The sequence below is a fragment of the Orcinus orca genome, chromosome 10 (assembly GCF_937001465.1).
Source record: "Orcinus orca chromosome 10, mOrcOrc1.1, whole genome shotgun sequence".
In the NCBI taxonomy this organism is placed as follows: domain Eukaryota; kingdom Metazoa; phylum Chordata; class Mammalia; order Artiodactyla; family Delphinidae; genus Orcinus; species Orcinus orca.
In genome coordinates, this window is record NC_064568.1 from 104,241,644 (window position 1) to 104,248,347 (window position 6,704).

Below are 6,704 nucleotides of genomic sequence, written 5' to 3' on the forward strand. Positions count from 1 at the left end.
ATGATGAATACATGCCATTATGCATTTGTCCAAAGCAATGGAATGTATGCCACCAGGGGTGAACCCCGATGTAAACAGCACACTCTGGTGGTGATGATGTGTCAGTGCAGGGTCATCGATCATAACAACTGTGCCACGATTGGGGGTGTTGATGACGCGGGGAGCTGTGCATGTGGCAGGCGGCGCAGGGGAGAGGTGGGAAATTTCTGCACCTTCCTCTCAGTTTTGCTGTGAACCTAACACTGCTCTAAGAAATCAACTTTAATAAAAAGTATTGCATTAAGATTTATTTATCTGGGAAGTTGCTGTATGAAGGAGGCAGAGTTTCAGTTTCGAAAGATGAAAAGAGTTCTGGGGAGGGAGGGTGGTGCGGGGCACAGCAGTGTGAATGTGCTTGACGCCCCTGAACCTAGACATGGTTAAAAGGTCAATTTCATGTCATGGGCGTTTGGTCACAATTTGAAATGCTATTTATCTTAATGACTGAGCTTTTTGCCATCCCCCCACCCCCCACCTGTCCTGAATTCTGTGCGTTTCTCATCTCACCATCGTTCTGGACCCGCTCTCCACCTCTGAGAATCCGAGGGCTGCAGGTGTTGTGGTGTAGGATGCAGAGGGGGCTGTACACGTCTTCCACTGTGGAATAAAGAATTATCACAGACTGAGTGGTTGAAAGCTACAATTTGTTATCTCAATATTATTAATGTTTCTGTAGATCAGAAGTCCAGCACTGCCTGGCTGGGTTCTTGTCTGTCTGGAGGTTCTGTAGAAAAACATCTGTTTCCAAGCCCATGCTCACTGCCGGCAGAATTCAGTGCCCTGTGGTTGTGGGACTGAGGTCCCCCTTTCCCTGCTGGTGTCAGTGGAGACCTGTTCTCCGTCACAGCGGTCACCTGCATTCCTTGCCATGTGGCCCATTCCTCTCCAAGTCAGCAACACTGTGTCAAATCCCTCTCCTGCTCTGAATCTCTGAGCCCAACATCAGAGTGAAAGACCTCGTGTGATGAGGTCAAGCCCACTGGATCACCTCCCCATCTTAAGGTCAGTTGACTTGGGACCTCACTTACAACTGTAAAGCCCTTCACAGCAGTGCCCAGGTTAGTCTTTAACTGAACAACGGGGAGGTGTGTGCGCACCACGGGTGGAAATCTTGGCGCCCTCTTAGAATTCTGCCCATGACAGCCGTCTTCTAAGTGCGCTGGGCTTTGAGATGAATAGCTTTTGGTTCTTCAAGTCATGTGCTGGCTTCAGACTCATGGACAGCGTGCATTTCACCCTTCATTAACCACGGAGAGCCCTGAAACTAGGATAGCCAGCCCTCCAGGAACAAGAATGAGAGAAGTGATTCTTTCTTTGTTCCAGGTCAGTTTGAACCTGGGCCAAGACCACCCGCATAGGTGATAATTGTGACAATTTTTGTGGAGTTCAGATTACTGGCTGACCCCATCCCCTCCTGTCATACTAGGCCCCCAAACCTTCATCAGATGGAAATGATTTTCAGAACCTGAGTAACTGTGCTCTAGAGGCAAAGCCTTTACTAGCTAGTTACAAACACCCTTTGGCATCCACTCGCTCGTGTTCTCAGAGCGTGCAGTGGATCTTAGCGACAGGCGTGATTATTGCCGGGCGATACAGGTCATGGGTGCATATCTTTCTAAGGGAAGTGGTACAAAGAGAGGGAAAACCACGTAGATGACCAGATTTGCAACATGGGTTGGGAGCATTCACTAAAGTTTATTTTCGTTCTCTCCAAGGAGAAAGGCTATGTTAATAGTGCAACTGTGGTAGAATATTCTGCCTACTTAAGGCCATAAAATACTCTAAACAGCTGAAAATCATTTCTAGGTAGTTCATGCAGGAATTATAAACTTTCGCTTGTTAAATAGAGCTCCCGTACCCCCTAGCTCTGCAGGTACCGAGAAGATAGCACATCCTGCCTATAACCCCTGACACGCTCACTTGGATAAAATTGGCTGCTGTCATCCAGCCAAAGGATGAGAAAAGCTTTCCCTTCCAAAAGCACGGCCTCGGGCGGGATTTGCTGTCCTTCCCCTCCTCTCCTCACTCCCAGAGACCCGCGCCGCCCTATGAGTGCACATCGCAAAGGTGGGACCCCTGCAGGTGCCCGTCCTGCTGACGCTGTGAGCCGCCCGGCTCTGCTGAGTGGCACCTGGTCCCGCGTTGCCCGGTCAGCCCAGGTGAGCTCACTCCTGCTGTTCTCCTGCCGGGGGACCGTTCCTGCGGCCCAGCCCCTGAAGTCCCAGCCCTTTCTTTGTGGTTCTCTATGCACTCCTGGCCTTATAACCCCAGGAAGAAGAGGGTCTTTTTGGCCTGGGCTTTACTTCAACCTGTCTTATGTCAAAATATTTCCCAGAATTCCTCCAGCTGCTACCCATGGAATCTGGGTCTCCTGCCACCGCTTTCTTCCTCCTTCACCTGTCTCTTCTCTCCCTTTTCCTTCCCCCCCTTCCCTCAACCCCCTCCTCCCCCTCCCCCCGCCTCCTCCCCCAGGGAGTCCCTCAACTCATCTGTCAGTCCTGAAACGAGCCCCATTTTGATTAGCACACTCTGCTTCTCCCCCAACCCCGTGATTTCGTTATTTTTCCAGTCAACGGATTTTGCTCAGCCCCAGTTCCCCTTTCGGCTTTGCCTTCCTCCTATGACACTGACATCTGTCCAAGTCTCTTCAGACTCGCTGGACGCAGGTGCCAGGCCAGAAAGAAAAATGCTCTAGGAACGTCTCTGCCTTTTGTGCACCCACATGTAAGTCACTAGAGGAGAGAAGATTTAGGACGCAGGCAAATGTGCTAGCAGGAGGGCAAGGCTAGAAGAGAGATTCCCTGGGGCTGGGGCACAGCGGGCAGGAGGCATCGGAGAGGCAGCAGGACCACAGGCCTCTGAGACCCCGGCTCCACCCAGGACCCCTGGGGCCCCGTCGTGGTCCTACTGCCTCTCCGATGGCTTCTCCCCACCCACTCACCCATCCTGAAGGCCCCGGGAGGGACCCACCCATCGCTCCCAGTGGCTTTTATGGGATGGACGTTTGCTGCACTATTTAAGAGCTTAGCAAGAAATACAGTTAGCCCATGTCTAATGACGCTGTTGCTTGAAAGTAATAATATTGCATTTTTTATGACTATAACTGAGAACTTTCATGAACTTAAACCACTCCTCCTGTTAATTATTTGCAAACAATGCCATTGTGCTCCAGTCTTCTAGCAACATGTTATACTTTCCATGGGTTTTGGCAAATCTGCCATGTCACACGACCACCATTACAGTATCATACAGAAAAATGTCGCTGCCCTAAAAACCCCCTGTGCTCTACGAGTTATCCCTCCTTCCTTCACCCTCCAACCCCGACGATCACTGATCTTTTCACTGTGGTCTTTGTACGTGGCTCTGCCTTTTCCGGAAGGTCCTATCATTGGGCTCATACAGCAGGCAGCCTTTTCAGATTGGCTTCTTTCTCTTAGCTACATGCATTTAAGGGGCAGTATTTTTATGCGGCAGCAGAGGACCAAACCACTTGACGTATCAGGAAAATTAGCATGTGAGTCACTTAGGTGACCAAATGGAATTTACGCACACGATTCCATTAACTGAAGCAAATTAACTGCAACCTGTAAGAAGAGGATTATCTCCCTGGCCTCCCAGTAGCATGGGTTATAAGAGGACATACAAGGCACGGTGCGTTTATCTGGAGACAGTTCAAGCCAGCAACTTGTTCCGAAGTAGAAAAGTTCGATTGAATGACCGTCACCAGCTCTGAACATGTCGATTGCCTCCCATATCCCAGGTACCCTGCTTAGTGTCTCCCCTGCATTTTCTCAATGTTCACAACAACCACTGCTTCAAAGCAGGAAAAATGGAGCGTTAGAGCCCTTGCATATCAGAGGTCACACATGCAGCAGATGTCCAGGTTGGGACTGAACCCAGGCTGGTCCACCTCAAGAGCCCATGCCATGCACTCCACCACTGGGCCTCTTACTGAATACGTACAGAAAATATTACTTCGTGCGCCCATGAGGAGAGCTGAGCAATTCCCTGAGCCTGGGTAGATGGTCAGTATGTAGTTATTCTGGAAACCCTCTGCTCTCTTGTCCTGGAGCTCTAACGCGAGTTTCCACCCCTTGATGGGCCAGTGTGCTCCAGGGCTCCCTATCTGGGGCGTTTCTGCTGCAGGAATACACAGCGATGTGTAAGAGCCAGAAAGAACAAAGCATGAGAAAGTCCCCACACAGCCCACTTCCTCAGGATGTGTTTCCATTCAGAAATGCAGACTCCCTGAACGCTCGTGCCGCCGGGAGTCAAGCACAGCGTGGTGCTCGGAAAAGCCAGGCTGAAAAGAGTTAGCCGCGTCCTTCGGAAGCACTGCTTGTTCAGCTAAGACGGGTTTTTTCACCACTTCCTGCCTCCAGCTAAATTCAGAGACTTATGTACTCATTTACCCATCAAATAAGCCTTGAGCTCCTGTACGTGTCAGACCCTGAAGGACGTACGGGTAAACAAAATTACCGTACGGAGGGCACATAGTGGTCAGTAAGGGCCTGACAGTGGCACAGAAGAGGGTCCAGGAGATGCCGCCCAGGAGGTCATCCTTGAGATGAAGTTCTGCACGGGCTGCAGGGACGCCTTACCACCGAGGGGCGGGGCAGGCATCTTAATGCAGCGGGTGGGGCACGTGCAAGGGCACGGGGGCTGAACCAGGTGGCCCCTTCTGCGCACGCTGCACTGTCAGGCGTGTCTGGAGCCCATGATCTCGGGGAAGAACAGGGGGCTGGGACTGGAGAGGTAGTGGCCAGGGAGCAGGGTCCTGGGCAAGGTGGCTCGTGTGTTGAGACTGAGGCAGAGGCATGGAGCTTTCAGAGGGCCAGAGGGACACCCTGCATTTTTAGAGAGACTGTTTCAGGAGGAGGGCTGGAGCGGAGCCGGGCGGGGGTGTAAGCAATTAGGCACCGGGGGCGGTGACGACCCCTCCTGGGTCTGCAGGCGGCAGCGTGGAGGAGGGGTGGGGGTCATTGTATGTAAGATGTGAACTGAGGAAGCGCAGTATTTGCTTACATCCAGACTTCTTTCCAAAGTTAATAAGAAGGATCTTGTTCTTCACTCCTCACCCTCGATGTCATCATTTCACTATTAAATGGCATGTGGTTTCACTACCACGTTTTCTTGGCTACACACACACACACACACACACACACAGAGAGTGCTATTTTCCCTACAGATGCAGGAAGTCCAGTAGTTTTGAGACAGAAAGATTTAACTTTTAAAACAAAGAATTTCCCCCCTGAGTCAGAACCCAGGAAGGTTGGATGTGAGTCACTGGTCCCAGGCCCGCCCTGGCTCTGCCGCTCGCTGGGGGGCGGCCTTGGCCCACCACCGGCCTCTCTGGGTCCCACCTACCCCATCCAGCAAACAATGAAGTTAGGGCGGACGACCAAAACAATCTTTTCCAGTTCCTGAACCGAACGGCAATTTCAGCGAACTTACTGACCTACATACTAAAACCCGTGAGAATCAGTTGCTTTCCTGATTTGTGGAGACAACTTTCTATGTTACAGCCTTTTACCTAACTCAGCTGGGGTCTATCAGAGCAAAGCCAGCTCCGCTGCCCAGGGCGGGTCCCAGCTTCCAAATGGAAAGCACGGTCTCGTTGAATCTCCCAAGTCCTCCACGAAGGCCAGACCCATGGAAGCTGTACACTGATTTCTTTTCTCTTTTCTGTCTTTCTTTTTAATCGGATGTATTGTGCTTTTAGAGACGAATCTACGTGTTTCACAGAGAGCTCAGTTTCCCCAAATCTTAGCATGGTCTGACAAGGTTCAGCACCACTGGCCTTCCCAACGGCCTCTGTAAACCGTCTCATCTCTTATTCCTAAGTTTTCTCAGCTGGAGATGGGGTCATAAGTTAACCTCATTAAATCAGGGACTATCTGTAGGCAGAAGAATGGCCCCCAAAGACGTCCGTGTCCTAATTCCCCCAGCCTTTGAAGATTTTTACCTTACATGGCAAAGGGGACTTTGCAGGCATACTTCAGATAAGGTCCTTGAGATGGGATCATCTGGGTGAGCCCAGTGCCATCACAAGGGAAAAAACAAGATGTGATGGGAGCGGAGGTCGGAACAGTGGACATGAGAAGGACTCAACTGTCATTGCTGGCATCGAAGATGGAGCAAGGGCCAGAGAAAGAAGGAGTCTTCAGATGCTGGACGATACGGCGATGGATCCCCCAGAGCCTCCAGAGGTGTCATCCTCCTGACACCTTGATCCTAGTGAATGAGGCCCATCTGGGACTTCTGACCCGCAGAGCTGTAACATAACAAACTCACGCTACCACGTTTATGGTAATTTGTCATGGCAGCAACTGGAAACTAATACACCAGCACCCTCAGTGTGAGGCTAGTGCCTGACATATAATACAGCTCAATGTTATCAAAGGAAAATGTGACCCCAAATAAAAGTAACGTCCAGCATCTATGTAGCACATAGCAGGAACGCTCATACATTGCAATGTCATTCCATTCTGACCCATCCCCTTGTGATAGGTACTATCATCCTCATTTAAAGATGAGAGGATAAAGATAAAAGAAGTCAGCTGACTAGCCCACATTCACACAGCATCTTTTTGGTGGAATCTCTGGGAAAGGAAGCACAAGGAGGTGATAGTTTTGGAGAAAATGGAAGGAACCCAAAAAGCTTT